The sequence below is a fragment of the Macaca thibetana genome, chromosome 7 (genome assembly GCF_024542745.1).
Source record: "Macaca thibetana thibetana isolate TM-01 chromosome 7, ASM2454274v1, whole genome shotgun sequence".
NCBI lineage: Eukaryota > Metazoa > Chordata > Mammalia > Primates > Cercopithecidae > Macaca > Macaca thibetana.
Genome location: NC_065584.1, coordinates 29,370,162 through 29,386,886, shown reverse-complemented (window position 1 = coordinate 29,386,886; position 16,725 = coordinate 29,370,162). Strand labels below are relative to the sequence as shown.

General features: G+C 44.5%; 2 protein-coding genes across 2 annotated transcripts in view; one reads left to right on the top strand and one right to left on the bottom strand.

The window, feature by feature from the left end:
- Nucleotides 1–16,725, top strand: part of LOC126959123 (neurexin-3) — a 792,314-nt gene that overhangs the window by 3,101 nt on the left and 772,488 nt on the right. The gene's annotated exons all lie outside the window — the stretch shown is intronic.
- The window catches only part of SNW1 (SNW domain containing 1), a 1,184,582-nt gene that overhangs the window by 526,473 nt on the left and 641,384 nt on the right, over nucleotides 1–16,725 (bottom strand). The window lies entirely within an intron of this gene.

Genomic DNA, 16,725 nt, shown 5'->3' with positions numbered 1-16,725 from the left:
TTTGGTCCACTATCCCCAGAGCACCCTGAACTCCATGGAGGAATTGAAACATCCAAGGTAACTCTTTCCCTGAGGGACAGGGGGACAAAGGGACTGGCTTATGTAGAGATGTGGCCAGAGGTTGGGAGGGCGGGACATGCTGACCGGGGACAGGATCAGGAATTCTGAAATTCAGGCAGTTCCAAGGTAAGGTACAGAGTCTAGAAAGGAGGCTATTTGCTGTGTTCTCCGTTCTCACTCTTTCAGATTATGTATCTGGATAAGATGCGGCCTCAGATATTGGGACACCCTGGCTGCCCAGGTGTATGGAGAATGGCCATGGATAGTTGAGAACTAGGCATGGGGATCAAGCTCAGGCCCCTGTCCTGTCTCCCCTGGATATAAGCCATGGCCTCCTTATTAGTCTTTCTGTGTCCTGCTGTATTCCTTTCAAAACCAGGTCCCACACCATCGAAAATACAGACTTTGTTCCATCACTCCGTCTGTTTAAAATCTTCCAACAGCTCCCCAAGACTTTCTTAGCTTGGCATCCAGGACCTTTGGAACTCTGCCCCCAACATGACTTTTTAGCCTTACATTTTTTTCCCACTATTCCTTCCCACCCATCCTACATTCCAGCTAGATAGAACTTCTTATGGCTTCCTGAACACACCATGATCTTTCCTATCCCACTGTCTTTATTTGCGATTTTCCTGCTGTTGGGACACCTACCCTGTGGCCGGGTCTAGCAAAACCACTCGTTCTTTAAGTATCTATGATATCCTCTTATGGTTATTGCTCACACGTCTATCTCCCTTCACCCACTAAACTCTGGCTGGGATCTTTGGGACTCCAGGAACTTCTTACAGGGTGCCTGGCAAGTAGCAGGTTTTTTTTTGTTTTTGTTTTTCTTTCTCTTGAGATGGAATCTTGCTCTCTCCCCCAGGCTGGAATGCAGTGGCCTGATCTCGGCTCACTGCAACCTCTGCCTCCTGGGTTCAAGCGATTCTCCTGCCTCAGCCTCCCGATTAGCTGGGATTACAGGCTCGTGCCACCATGCCCTACTAATTTTTTGTAGCTTTATTAGAGACGCGGTTTTACTGCGTTAACCAGGATGATCTCGATCTCCTGACCTCATGATCCACTCACCTCCATGTCCCAAAGTGCTGGGATTACATGCGTGAGCCACCGAGCCCGGCCCAAGTAGCAGATATTTATTAGAGTGTTGTTGATTGAATGAATAAGTGTGTGTTGTGTTGAATGAAATGGAGGTTGTGACTGCTTAACTCCCTCTTGTTACCTTCACCTTTCTGCATGTATTAAAAGATTTATCTAACCTGGAATAACAAATGCCCATCCTGGCATAGCAGAAAGATGGGTATTTTAAAAAGAAAGGCAGTTTTGTTACCTTTCAAGCATAGCAGGTTTTTGAAAGCTAAGGTATAAATAGGTACTAATAAGGAAAGTGGGACAACTAATGGAAAATTACAGGTTGTATTAGTCCTGATTGTATAATAATGGATCATAAACATTCCAGAATTATCCAGTGCGCCCAGAAGTTGAAGCCATGCTGATAGAATAATTTTTTTGAGACTTGGGTTTGAAAAATATACTGACTTTTTAATTTAAAAAACTTTGAAATACTTTTTGTTGTTAAGTAAAACCTGAAACTTGGTAGAGAAAGATATAATTGGGACTTCTATCTTTTGAGGATCATGGAAACTGTATTCAAATTATTACAATCCTGGATGAGCAGCCCTAGATGAGAAGGTTTGATATTATATAATAACTCACTGTTTCAGGGCAGAGTCTGGCATAGGTGGGCCCATTGTGTGCCATCCAAATGCATTTAATTACTGCAGGATGAGCCCATAGGTTTTATTTCGTATGCCCGTTGCAACTGATGGGAAGGTAGCACTGTTGGACTGTTGGGTTGAGAAGGATTCTGAAGCTCCCTCTGGGCTCAACATTATGGTACCATGACTAATTAATGATTGATTATTGAAATGTGCTGTGAACACGTGAAGGGAAGATTCATATATTTTGCCACCTTATCTAACATATCCCAGGAACAGTGGTATAATAGTAACCAGTGTGATATATGATAGAAATATGGGGCTTATCATTCAAAAGCTTGAATTTAAGATTCAGTTGCATCACTTACTCTGTTGTGACCCTGAACGAACCATGTTCTGTCTCTGAGCTTCAGTTTCTTCATAGGTAGAAGGGAGTTGAAAAAAAAAATAACACCTTATTTGTCATATGGAGGTTAGATGAGAGAGAGTTACTTTATATACATTAGTGCCTAGCTTTCCTAATCAGGCTTATGAGATAATTGCTGCATGCAGTTAGTACTTACTTGTTTGCTCCGTGCATGTTACATATGATGGTTTCTGTGCGTATTGCCTGTTTTCCATTCTCAGCTCACAGCACAGGAAGCTGTGCTGGCTCACTGACTTTGCACACCCACTAGCCTAGGGCTCTCACCAGAGCACCTCCCACCTCTTTGGTTCTCTGTGGTGACGTCCTTCAGCATAGGCAGTTAACACTGAAGCAGATGAGGCTGAAGTACATCGTGGCACTTATAGGCTTGGAAGTTCCATTCTACTTAACTTACTATGTTAAGTGCTCGTAGTAAATTTGGAGCTAAGACTTGGACTTAAGTTTCCTTAGCTGCCTCAGGACTGCGTCTCTAGAACGTCATAGAGTTTAAGCCTTGGCCAGGAAAACTGGGATGACAGTTCTATTCTATGTGTCTCATCCTCTAGGAGGCGAGCGTGGGCATGTTCTCATGGCAAAGGAGCAAGAGTGAGCAAGCAGAAAATATGAAAATGCTTTTCAAGCCTCTGCTGGTGTCATTTTTGCTAACATGCCATTCAGCCAAAGCAAGTCTCATGTCTGAGCTTAGTGTCCAGGGCTGGGCCCCGTGATATTAAATTGCCAAGGGTGTGGAGATAGGGAGAGTGAAGAATTTGGGATATTAATACAAACTACTACACAACGTTATGGGAGAGATCTCTGATTTGTTTTTTTTTTTTGAGACAGAGTCTCACTCTGTTGCCAAGGCTGGAGTGTAATGGCGTGATCTCAGCTCACTGTAACCTCTGCCTCCCAGGTTCAAGCGATTCTCCTGCCTCAGCCTCCTATGTAGCTGGGATTACAGGCACCTGCCACCACACCCAGATAATTTTGGTATTTTTAGTAGAGACAGGATTTCCCCATGTTAGCCAGGGGGATCTCAAACTCCTGACCTCAAGTGATCTGCCTGCCTTGGCCTCCCAAAGTGCTGGGATTGCAGGCATGAACAACTGTGCCCGGCTAGATCTCTAAAATCATAGTGTGAGTAAGGTGAACAGAAAAATAGTAATGATGATAATGGGCATGGCTAACATTTATTGAATGCTTGTTATCTACCAGTCTGTGCTGGGAGCCTATTGCGTTTTATTCTATACTGAATCCTAACAACACCCTTTTGATGTAAGTGCTAATATTACCTCTACCATTTTACAAACGAGAACACTGGGGTTCAGGGAGATTGGGTAATTGTCAGAGGTTACAAAGTGCCTCAGTGGTAGAGCTCTGGAATGAGGATCCAGTTTTATCTGACTCTAGTCTAGCTCTTAACTGAATCCCAGAATACCAGAACCTTGGGGCAGGGACACCCCTTGAAATGTACTGCAGAGGAATCTAGGCCAACAATGAGTAACTCCATTTCATGCGGAGGGTAATAACCTCAAGGAATGTGTCCCCCACATGAGTATTTACCGATGGTTCCCTCATGCTCAGACCTGTGAGGCTGGTAAAAGTTATAAGACTCAGTCTTGAGCTAGTATGAGTAAAAAGGAAAAATCTGTTCAAGAATTTTTTTGCACATTTGTGCAAATGACAGGTCCTCTGTGGCTTTTTGAGGGGAAAGTAGGAGATTCTAGGGATGGTCCCTTAAATGTTGAGGTTGGTATAGGTGCAGTGGTTTTGAAACTGTTCTTTGGGACTCTGTAGGGTTTCACACTATAAAATCTTGAAGACCACTGTGGTTGTCATGGTGGAGGCTGAGAAGCAAGATCCACCTCCTACTTCTGCAGAGAAGCTCTACTTTTAACTGTCTTACATTTTGTGGTTTACTTCTCCTTTTTTGTTTTTTTCTTTCAATCAGAGTCTCAGTGGCTTCAGAAAGGAAAGCCCTGTTATAATGGAAGGAACCCTGGTCAAAGGGTCCTGACAGTTGAGCTCTAGTGCCACTTCCACCACCATCCAGTCGTGTAATCTTGCACACTTGCTCGATGATCCCTGGGGTTCTTCTTTCTTCATCTGTTGAATGAGGGGTTTGGGCTGGTGATCTTCTCTGTCTTCTCCAGCTCTGATATTCCTCATCTTCCAGGAGGGGCATCTGTGCCCTATTCTACTGCCAGGGGTGAAGTTCTAGAACTGGTCTGCTGGTGATCTGAACCAGAATCCCTCCCTTGAATCCTTCAAACTTCCATCTGCTTTCCCCCCTTAGTCCAGTCAGCAAGCACATGTCTATGATCGACTCTGTGCCAGGCACTAAACCTGCCATCTTTCTAAGCTCTGCAGGTCCTAATACTTGTCCTGGCCTGAGAGGGTCTGAGGTGTGACCTCTTGCTGTGTCTTTTCTTTGCCACTATCTTCCTTCCTTTTCTTTCTGCCTCACATGTTTATGTCTTCCTACAGGACACAGTGTGAGGGTTGGTAGCAACATATACTTTCTAGGGGTTAGCAGTGGAGGGGATAGTAAGTGGGGACCTAAGGATGTTGCAACAGATGGGCTCACTGGGTCACTGTTCTCTCTCCAGTTCTCCTCAGCCATTGACAAGGATGCTAAGTTCATCTGATCAAAGTGCTTTTCCAATGTAGATCCCTTTATTTTTATGTATTTTGTATTTTTATTGAGACAGGGTCTCCCTCTGTCACCCAAGCTGGAGTGCAGTGACACCATCTTGGCTCACAGCAACCTCTGCCTCCTGAGCTCAAGTGATCCCCCCACCTCAGCTTCCCAAGTAGCCAGGACTACAGGCATGAGCCACCACACCTGACTAATTTTTGTATTTTTAGTAGAGACAAAGTTTTGCCATGTTGCGCAGGCTGGTCTCAAACTCTTGAGTTCAAGCAATCTGCCAGGCTTGGCCTCCTAGATCACTTTCTTCTGGCCACCTCTCTCTCTCTCTCTCTAGCAGTGCCTTCCTCAGCAAAGGGCAGAATTGAGGTCTAGTTGTTTGGTGGGAGGACCTGCATCTTTTATTCTTATTTCCTAGGTGATGGAGAGGCTGGGGTGACATGGAGGGGCACAGTTTCCCTACAAAGCTATGGAAGGAGAGAAGGCTGGGGAGCGCTAGCTGGTATCCCCAAACAATTTTAAATGGAGGAGACACTGGAGTGGGGACCCAGAGAAGAGGGAGTCAGCCATGAGAAGGTTTGAAGAAGGGCATTTCGGGCAGTGGGAAAAGCAATTGCAAAGACTGTGAGGTTGGGTTGCACTTAGTGAGTCCTGAAAACCCCAAGGAGGTAGCATGGCTGGAGCACAGTGAACAAGGGGAAGAGGAGTAGTAGATGAGATTGGAGAGGTGGCTGGTGCCAGACCATGGCCATGTGGGGTCTCATAGACCACAGGGAGGACTTTGGATTTCATTCTGAGTATGCTGAAAACCACTGGAGGGTCTTGGATGGGGGAGTGATGACTTCCATTTTAAAAGGTCATTCTGACTGCTGTATAGAAAATATTCCATAAGGAGCAAAGGTGGAAGCAGGGATACCTATTGGGAGAGCAGTATGTAGTCCAAGAGAAAAAGAAACACTGGTATAGTATAATTGATCAGAGTGCAGCTTACACCCTCCCCTTAGGAGGTCTTGGGACGTAGGGCCAAACCTGGAATATCCTGTCAATGGGTAAGAAAACCCTGGGGAGCCTGAAGGTAGAGAAGGAGAGATGGTAGATTGGGTGAGGGGCATGGGATAAACTCTGGAGCCACACCCATTTCTGCTGTTATTCATTTATTCATTCGTTCAACGTATAGTATCCATATTCTTTTTTTCCCCAGAGAATAGATTTTCTTCAGCCCTTAAGGACTCAGCTTCTTACATGGACTTTGGCAGAGGTCAGGGGTATAGTGCCTTGGCTCTAAATGGGGTGAGGGTGTTTGGTCCTTCTAGGCATCACAGTGATTCCTGACTACCTTGCTGTGAATGGCACTACTTACGTAGTACTGTTGTTTCACATACAGCTTGGGAGGCACAAAAGCCTTGAAGATACATGGTTCACACATGTCCCGATGGCTGCAGCCTCTGCTGTGTTTTGGATGATGAGCTTCTTAATGGCCTTGTCCTTGGCTACAGATAGGGCCAAATTCGTGCAATAAATAGGCTGAATATGGCTGTGGTTCTTTTTTGCCATGACTGTTGTTCCTTCTCTTCATTGTCATTTTGGAAGCGAGGAGCTGAGATCTGCACCCTTATTGGCATGTGACTTTGGAAAAATGACTTAATTTTCCAGAGGCCTCAGTTTACTTATCTCCAAAATAGAGATAATAATAGTCCCTACTTCACAAAGGATTAAATGACTTCACGTGTACCATACTTGGCATAGCACATTGCCCAGGGCAAGTGTAATATGCGTGTTTGCTGTTGCTGCTGGTGTTGTAAGATGTGTGTGCTGGAGGAACTGTGTAGGAGCCTTTCCAGTGGCTTTCCAAAATCACAGAAGGTCCAAATTGCCACGGGGTTTGGGTCCTGAGCACACTGATCTACACTGTCCCCTTTCTAGGGGCTGTGTGTCATCTGCTCCTGGCTCCCAGGCTCAGCCTTCACCCTCATTGTAACCCTTCCTGGAGATACCTTTTGTGGGCAGGAAGCAGGTCCTGCCCCTGCTTCCTGCCCCCTGGCATTGCATTGCCCTGCAGGAGGTGTGGTCTGTGCCTCATACCTGTGAGGTGTGCCTTGTAGATGGGGCTGTGCCAGGCCCCATGTCTGGTCTGGGTTCACACAGTTCAAGTCTGTCCAGAGCCTTGCCAGTTTGTTCTGTTCTCCTCGCCAGCTCTGGCACCTCTTGCTCCATTAATGGAGAATTTGTCAAGTAATGGGAATAATTAGCACAGTGGGGGCTTTACTGTGTCCTGGAAAGAGAACAGAGAGAGCCCTCCCGGCAGCCCCAGGCATGATTGCTGGGCAGGCTTATTTTCTCTTGTCTGTGCCTCTCTCCCCTTCTCTTACATGTGTTTGATTTTTTTCCCCCTCTTTGTGTGGAGAGAGTTGGCTAGGAGAAAAGACTCGTAAATTGCACTCTTGCTGGGCTGGTGCTGTGAAAGCTGGATAAGATTGTCTTCTAGGGCTGAATAATTTTCCTCTCCCCTTACCCCCTTTGTGGGGAAAGATCAGCTAGGCACCTAGTTCATTTTCCCCTCCTTTTCCCTCTCCATTTTTTTCTCTCCCCCAGCCCTCCCCGCTTCCCTTCCCTATCCCCTTATGTAAAGAACTCACTGGCTTTCAATTGAATCTTTTTTTAATGGTCCCAAGAGGCGAGGATCTTGAAGGGTGATTATCTTCATTATAAATTATTAACTCTCCCAGCAGCCAGATGGCTTTCCAAACCGTGGCTGGGAACTCCAGGCTGGGGAGGCCCACTGGCCAGAGAGGAGGGGATGAGAGAAGGGAGGAAGCCGAAGAATAAATGGCCACAGCTTCTTGGGTCCCTGGCTGTAGTGAGGTTGCTGGGGAGCCTGTTGGCACCTTACAAGACCTGAATTCTTTGGTGTGTGGGGAGGAGTTTGTTGTTGTTGTTGTTGTTGGATTTTGCCCACTAGATAACTCAGGGTGCAACAACTAGGCTACCTTTGGGATGCAGTAGAGGTGGTAGGTGGAAAAGAGACTGTTGCCATGAGTTGCTTTTGGTATGAACCTTAGAAGATTGTCAAGGTGTGGTAAGAAGGCATGATTATTTCTGTCCTTTGTGTCGTCTTTGATGTGCACATCCTGGAAGGTGTATTCATTGTTCTTCCTAATTTACAGGAGAAGAACAAAAAATTGAATAGGTCCAGAGGTATCCATACGGTCGCTTGGCCAATAGTTAGTGGAAAGACAGTCTGGTTCTGACTTCCAATCTAGTGGTCTTTCCCTGACACCAGACTTCTCTTCCCCAGTTGCTTATGCCCTACTTGTCCTTCAAGTTTCCTTGCAGGTTCCTCTCCTCTGAGAAACCTCTTACCACGCCAGCCCTGAGTCATCTTGTTCCTCTGGACTGTATTGTGCTCCCTGCATAGAACTACTTAGTACTAGACATACAACACCTAAAGATGTCCAGTCTCTTCTGGGTCATCCCCAGTAACAGGGAGCCCACTTCATTTGGAGGTAATCTGCTTCTAAGATAAAGACATAAATACTCTTTGTAGAACTTCCATTCACTAGAGAAAATTCTATCCTGGAGGACAATAAAGAAACTGTGGGATCTTTCTTCCAATTTAAGAATGCTTCCTTCTCCTGCAGACACTGATCCTGCCACTGCTGCATTGCCTATGTTAGCCCAAACACCCTGACACCTCCAAAGATTTCTCCTATAGAGACTCACGTCTGACTCTGCACATTGTCTGTGACATTGGAATGAAATTTAAAAGAAGTCCATCTACCCCGCTTACTCTCCCTAAGCAGTCCCCGTGATATGGTTTGGCTGTGTCCCCACCCAAATCTCATCTTGAATTGTAACTCCCATAATTCCAACATGTCATGGGAGGGACCTAGTGGAAAGTAATTGAATCATGGGGGCAGATCTTTCCCATGCTGTTCTCCTGATAGTGAGTAAGTCTCATGAGATCTGTTGGTTTTATAATGAGGAGTTCCCCTGCACAAGCTTTCTCTTGCCTGCCCCCATGTAAGGTGTCCCTTTGCTCTTCCTTCATCTTCTGCCATGATTGTGAGGCCTCCCCAGACATGTGGAACTGCAAGTCCATTAAATCTCTTTCCTTTATAAATTGCCCAGTCTCAGGTATGTCTTTATTAGCAGCTTGAGAACGGACTCATATACCCCATGAGACACCAACATTAGCCATGCTGCTAGCACGAAATAATAAGCATCAAGGACAACAGTGGACAGCAACAGTAGATAACATTTATTTGGTGTTTATTTGTGCAGAGCATTGTCCTAAGGGCTTTCACTTGTACTAAGTGCCTACATATGATAATTCATTGTTATCATCTCTGTTTCACAGAGAAGACAACGGAGGCACAGAGTGGATAAGTGACTGGCTCAAGGTCACATAGGCGTCAAGTAGCAGGTCTGAGGTTTGAACCCAGGAAGTCTGGCTCCAGAGTCCGTGCCTTTAACCACTACATTATCCTGCCTGCATGAGAGGGGCACATATCCTAGCACCAGTGTTCCACTTTGGACCCTAGAGGCTAACCATCACCATATCAAGTCCACACTTGGCAGAGTCTGCTTCTCACATTTTGTCCACCTCCTTTTATTATTTAGGCTCATGTCTTTCCTTTCTACTAATATATAAGTGCCTTTCAGGGCTTGAGCTATTTTTTTTTATCTTTATGTCTGGAACGTGAGTGCTCCATGGTTAGACAAAATGAACGAAAAACTTTCTTTCCATTCACTATCTTCTGGCTTACCTACACCTTTCTCAAAGAGTAAGACTCAGAATAAAAATTCGGTGACCGGTGTCAGATTGACACAAATGATGATCTCTTTCTTCCTGTAAGTTATATTTCAATTAATATAGTCTAAAATTATATTTGATTATCTAGCAGCCACAAATGCTTCTATATATGTGTGTGTGTGTGTGTGTGTGTGTGTCTTTGTGTCAATTTAATTTCTCAATTCTTATTTACTGTATAGTTACAAATTGTACCTTCCATCCCTATGGGTTGTTTATATTGGAGGATCAAGTTGTATTACTTCCATTTATCTCCATCAAATTTTGTCTTATTAGATATAGGGTGTAGTTTTAGCCTACCATGATCTCTTGGGGTCCCTTCAGCCTCACCCGGCACACTCATAACTGTCAGTGTCAGTTCATCTATACACAAGACTATTTGACTCTCTCCCTCTTCCCTGGTGCTCTTGATAAACATGAAAGATGAGATCAGGCCTGACCTCCCACAAGAGCCTGTGTCCTAATGGGCTCACACCTTCTTTGAATGCTGTTCTTTAGCCAGTGACAAGTCTTCTTGGTCTATCTGCCTCATAGTCCTCATATCATGAGAAGATCTGCTGAAGTCCATATATAACTCCTGTGTATCTCTACCATAACAGATCAGTATTCTTGACAGAAAAGGAATTTAGGTTAGCCTGACATGACTTCTTAGTTCTTGTGAAAAACTTAGTTTTTAGTATAAAAAAAAAAGTGTTACAGGTTAAAGGTTTAAAAAAAAAAGTCTCTTCCTGTCTCTCCCCATCTCCATCCGCCTTTCAGCACAATATAAACTTCAAATGCCCTTTTCTATGTGTCCATTTGTTAAGAACGGAATTAAGGTCCTTGGAGGCTATTTCCCCTTCTTTTTCCTAAAGGGTAAGGATGATGAACTCAGGATGGTATAAACTTGGTGACTAAGACTAGGTTCAGCTCCGCAGATTTCAGGAAAAGAAGAGAAGATGCAAGAAGGGTGGTATTCCTAGACATGACCAAATTATGGGAGAGAGGACTAGGGTATAGAGTGGGCTGAAAAGAGAGGACAGTGAGCTTCCTATTGCAAAGCATGGTGGATATTTGCCCCTAGTTTTCTAGAAGAGAGGTTGGTTTTGACTTGGGGAAGTGTAAGAAGGAGATTCCAGCCTAAAAAACAGGAACTAGTAATAATTTTCTTTAAAACCTTTCTTCAAGTGACATAACAAAAATAATGGATTAACATGTATATGTATCAGGAAGCGTATTAAGTTGCTTTTTTTGAAATATAGCATACATATAGAAGAGCACATACATCGTAAGTATACAGCTCCCTTGTTGCAATTTCACAAACTGAACACATTACGCAGCATCACCCAAATCAAGAAACAGGATTCCTTCACCCCTTTGCCTTCTTCTAGTCATTAACCACTATTCTGACATTTAACAGCATAAAACAAATAATTTTGCTTCTTTTTATGGTTTACATAAATGAAGCACATACAGTTTGTGTTCTTCTGTGTCTTACTTTGCTCAATGTTGTGTATGTGAGATTCATCCACGCTTCTGTCTGGAGATGAAGAGCAATCATTCTCAAAGCTGTATAGTATTTTGCACAAATAGACTACAACTTATCCACTCTACTGCAGATAGACATTGGGTGATTTTCTAGGTTTTGGCTATTATGAATAGTGTTACCATGAACATTCTCATGCATATTTTCAGTTGGACATTTGTAAGCGTTTCTGTTGGTATATACCTAAAATGATAATTGTGGAGTCCTGTGGTAAAAATGTTCAGCTTTAGTAGATACTGCCAGCATAATTTTCCAAAGGTAGTTACATTTTTATAGATTTTTAAATTTAATAAAGTTCAAAACTGCCCTATGAGATAGGTATTATTCCCCCCCACTTTTTTTGTTTTGATGAACAAAGACTCAAGAGAGTTGCCCAAGGTTCAGTAGCTATAGAAACGAGACTCTGGGTTTAAATTCAGCTCTGCCTGCCTCCAAAGCCCATGTTCTTTCTCACTACTCTGAACTACTTTTGTATCTTTGAGAGAATTCATGACTTAACCTCCCCCACTACCTGCAGTAGAGTCTTTGCTGTTGTATTAAGGTAGATAGTGCTGACTATGTGAGGTTGCCCTAATGGTGTGGTGTCTGGAGAGGTATAGTTTAGTTGAGGGAGCACATTTCTGAGGTTCTTGTATAAGAACAAGCCTCTGTCCACCTCCAAAACACACAAGGAGAGAAGGAACATGCCCGTATCCTATGCCTTTGTTCAAGTGCATGGGCGAATGGGTGTGGAGAGCATTGATGGCGAAGGTGGGTAAGACACGAGGCTCAGGTTACAGGGAGTCCTTCTGGGTGTAGGTGGCCATATGAGATGGAAGCTTCTGCTAGTTTGTCAGTGACAAGAGTTTTTTTTTATGGTTCAGTATTAGGAGTGTATGAATCAGGACTCTTGGTCACAACCCAACTCAAACTTGCTAAAGGGAAAAAAGTTTTGGTTCATGTAATGGAAGTCACAGGATTCATTGGGCTTCAGGTCTGGCTGATCTAGGTGTTAAAACAACATCACTAGAAATCTGTTTGTATCTATTTCTTGGCTCTGATTTCTTCTTTGTTGTTTTCCTTATTAGACAAAATCCTCTCCAATGGTGGAGATGGATCATACTCCACCAGTAATGATGGTGTCTGTCAAGTTTGAGCTTCACTCTAATAATTTGATGATGTGGTAAGAAGAGAGAGAGGATCCTTTTCACAATAATTCCAGTGAAAGTCCCGGCATTAACTCAAATTCAACTTCAAGTTTGGGTGAGAGACCCATCTTGAAACTAATCATTGTGACCAGGAGATTGGAATGTCCCAGTTGACTAAACTGAGATCATATGATTTGGGATTGGGATGAACCTTATCTTGAATGACGCAGAGCAAGTTTGGTGGTGAAAATCATTTACCTGCAAAGTGGGGTGAGGGGTGCAGGGAACATGGGGCAAAACCACCAGAGAGCCATTGGAGAGATTTTCCAGTTCTGGTGAGGGCAGGTCATAAGAAGCTTCTGGAAGAAAACCTGGTAAGCCCCGCCTGGGGACTGTGGGATGCCCACAAAGGCGGGGCAGAAGGTCAGTCATCATCATGACTTCCTAAATAAAATCCACTTCTAGACACAGTCCGACTTCCTTGAGTCTGTCTCGAGCTCAGCTAAAGCTCCAAGCAGTTGGAAAAGGGAGCAATGGAATTGGGAGGAGGATGGGGAGGGCAAATGGCAGCCAGATCTTCTGAGCCACCCTTGTGGCAAATAGCCCACATGTCAGAGTTGTGTGAGCCCCCCCACTGCACCACCCTGCCGCCTCCTAAGCAGCCGGCTTATGAGACATTTGCAAAGATGTTAACCCCACATAAAAAGTGTGCCGTTCGATAATTATGTAAATTAGCTGGCAATTAGATAATGTCACTCACTTTCCCTCTCTTGCTTGATTCCCACACAACAGACAAGTGTTCTGAGCTTCTGCACCAGCCCGGGCCCTGCATGCAGGCTCTGGGGCAAACCACCTGTGTGTGTGGCTGCCTGCATTCTCCTATGGCTCAACAGAGGGTGGAAGTTGTCTGGTCAGGTGAAGAGGGCTCCCTGGCTCCTGTTTTGCCATTTCTTGAGTCTGGCATGCCCTACCAGAGGGCCAAAGAAGGCTGAAGCATAAACGTTGGCAGCAGTTGGAGGCTTGCGATATTTAGTGTAAGGGCATCTCTAGCTTTTGGCCATTTTGGCAATTTCCCAGAGGCAGCATGAATGTCCAAAACCAAGAATAAAATGGAAGGGCTGTAGGAAAGAATGTGGATAGACCATCGAGGGTTAAGTCTACATAAGCCCACTTCTGATGTTATCACTTCTGAAACTGGATTCTGCCTGTGGGAAAGAAAGCCTGGGTTTCCTCAGTCAGCCTTTTCGATCCCCCACAATGCAGGGCAGGGAACGGTGGTATCTCCAGTGCTGGTCTGGGCTGGAGGGGAAGGACAAGGGACTGAATGAATGGAGAGGCTCAGCCTGGAAGGGGTGTGTGGCCCCAACAAAGCAGGCTAGGTAAGTGCCCAAGATCTTCCCCCACAAGGGAATGTTTCTCGGCAGCACAGTTTTTCATTCATGGGTTTCCCCAGGTCATTAAGCATGTGCTGCCTTGCTCATTGGGGTCATGTGAGGTTGGCATCCAGAGAGGCATGGGGGCTCAGGATTGCTGTCTTTGTGTAAAGTTGGGTTGTATGGAGGCCACTGCATGGAACAGAAGTCAAATAATCCACAGGGATGCTTTTCCACTTCTGCTTTTACTGTTCATTCTGTCTATAAGTGCTTCCCAAACTCCAGCTCCGTGATGAGGCCCTGTGGCAGGCACTGTGTTGAAGCAGTCATTGCCTCCAGGGAGCCCCCCATAAGCAATCTGGTTCCAGAGCCTGGGCTCTTAATTGCCATGCTTTACTGTCTCTGAAGTAAACTTGTCCCTCACTAGTTTGTGATGCCCTGGAGGGTGAGATTGGTGTCTTTATTCTGCTTTGATCCAGTAGTGCCTGGAATGAATTGGAACTCAATAAACAGTTGAATTGAAGGGTTTTCTTTTTTCATTGAGATGTTGCCCTTTGACTTGGTTGGCATACCTCACCTCATACAAGGGTCATATTCATAGAAATTGAGTCACATTTCATGTCCTAACCTCCTGTTATCCACGTCTGACTTCATGTCGTCCACTCACTCCACTCCAACAGCAGCCACCTCCTGCTGTTCTTCAAATATACCAGCTTACTCCAGCCTCAGTTCTTTTGCATTGACTATTGCTTCTGAAACATTCTTTCCAGATACTTCCATGGCTGGTTCCCTCACACTCTTTCAAGTCTTTTCTTTTTTCTTTCTTTTCTTTTCTTTTCTTTTGAGACAGAGTCTTGTTCTGTTGGAACAAGTGGATGGAGTACAGTGGCACGATCTTAGTTTACTGCAAACTCTGCCTCCTGGGTTCCAGCAGTTCTCCCTGCCTCAGCCTCATGAGTAGTTGGGATCACAGGGTCCTGCCACTAGGACTAATTTTTGTATTTTTAGTAGAGATGGGGTTTCGCCACATTGACCAGGCTGGTCTTGAACTCCTGACCTCAGGTGATCCACCTGCCTCGGTCTCCCAAAGTGCTGGGATTACAGGCGTAAGCCACCGTGCATAGCCTCAGGTCTTTACTTAAATTTCACCTTTTTTTTTTTTTTTTTTTTTTTTTGTCTGTTCATGTCCTTTTCCCACTTTTTTTTTTTTTTTTTTAAATTTATTTATTATTATTATACTTTAAGTTGTAGGGTACATGTGCATAACGTGCAGGTTTGTTACATATGTATACTTGTGCCATGTTGCTGTGCTGCACCCATCAACTCGTCATTTACATCAGGTATAACTCCCAATGCAATCCCTCCCCCCTCCCCCCTCCCCATGATAGGCCCCGGTGTGTGATGTTCCCCTAAATTTCACCTTCTAAAAGACTCTTTGTGGTATTTGCCTTTTTTTCTGGGATGTAGATACTCCTTGCCTGTTTATTTCATGCTACCAAAGTCATGCCGACCAGGTCAAAGTTTTTGAAGTTTTAGCAGTTGGCTCTCACAAGCCTTTGTGAGTTGGCACCAGCACACTCCTGTGTCCATGTCTCAACTGAGCATCCCTTGAACCACTGGGGGTACCTGTGTGTATGGTAAAAGGACTTGATAATAACTTGAGCATACCCTGAGAATGACGCTGCATGGCAGATGCACTTGAATATATGTCCCAAACTAGGGAAGCTGGGAGTGGCCAACCAGAAGATTCATTCCTTCTCTATGAGCAACATATGAGCCCCTGGCCGGTCCCATGGAACACTGGCTATACAGAGGATCAAGGCCCTTTGTTTTAGGGTAAATGAAGGTTGCCAGATAGGGGCTGTTATGGGGAGGGTGCTAAGTAAATATGCTGTGTAAACTGCATGCTTTTGCAAGCAGTTGCAGCTCTCCTACCCGGCTCTCCACCACTGGACTCTCCTCTGGATGTAAGCTCCCAATAAAACTCCATGTCTCATTTGCTGGCTCTGGGATTCTTCTTTTGCCTCTTGAACATGGTACCTTCCTTGTTGGAGTCTATGGAAGTTTGGCACAGCATCTGTGCCACACTTTAGGGAACATTGCTTGGACAAAGGCTTTTATAGAACAAAGGCTTTCCTTAAGATGGATTTAATCAGCCTCTTGTTGGTTGGGTTTGTTTGTTCCTTGGGAATAGGTGTTTGTTCCTGGTTAAGGAACAGCAGCTTCCTCTTCAAAGAAGGGGTAATAACTAGCTTTGCTGATGTGGTTATCATAAAAATAGTGGATAGCAATGTTCTGATGGAGACCATGGTGAATTATCAAATGTGTCAGGTAATAAGCAACCTGCACAGCTCCTAGAAATCACACTCACTGTTTGATCTGAACAGAGAACTCAGTTAGGTGGGCCAGAGTCTGCCCTCAGAAACCAAACTGCATGCTGGTACATTTCTAACTGTTTCTGAATAATCATAAAATACATGTAAAATACTCTAGGTCATTCGGAACTATCCATTATCACTCTGGGAATTTCTTAACTATTCAGTTGTCATCCATTCTGCAGTTTTCATAATCTTTTTTAGTATTTTTGTTTTTACACATTGCTCACTCTATAGCCATACATACATCCACACATACACAGACATACACAAATAACCCCTCCTCCTGTCCCTTCCCACTTCAGAAATAAAGGAAGAAACCTAGGATTTGTTGGTCACCTACTATGTGTAAAGCCTCATGTGGCCGGCGGCAGTGGCTCATGCCTATAATCCTAGCACTTTGGGAGGCCTAAGTGGGCAGATCAGAAGTTCAAGACCAGCCTGGGCAACATGATGAAACTCCGTCTCTACTAAAAATACAAAAATTAGCTGTGCATTGTGGCACATGCCTGTAATTCCAGCTACTTGGGAGGCTGAGGCAGAAGAATTGCTTGAAGAGGTAGAGGTTGCAGTAAGCCAAGCTCATGCCACTGCATTCTAGCCTGGGCAAAAGAGCGAGACTCTGTCTCAAAAAAAACAAAAACAAAAAACAAGAAAAGCCTTATGCTAGGATTGATTCCTCTC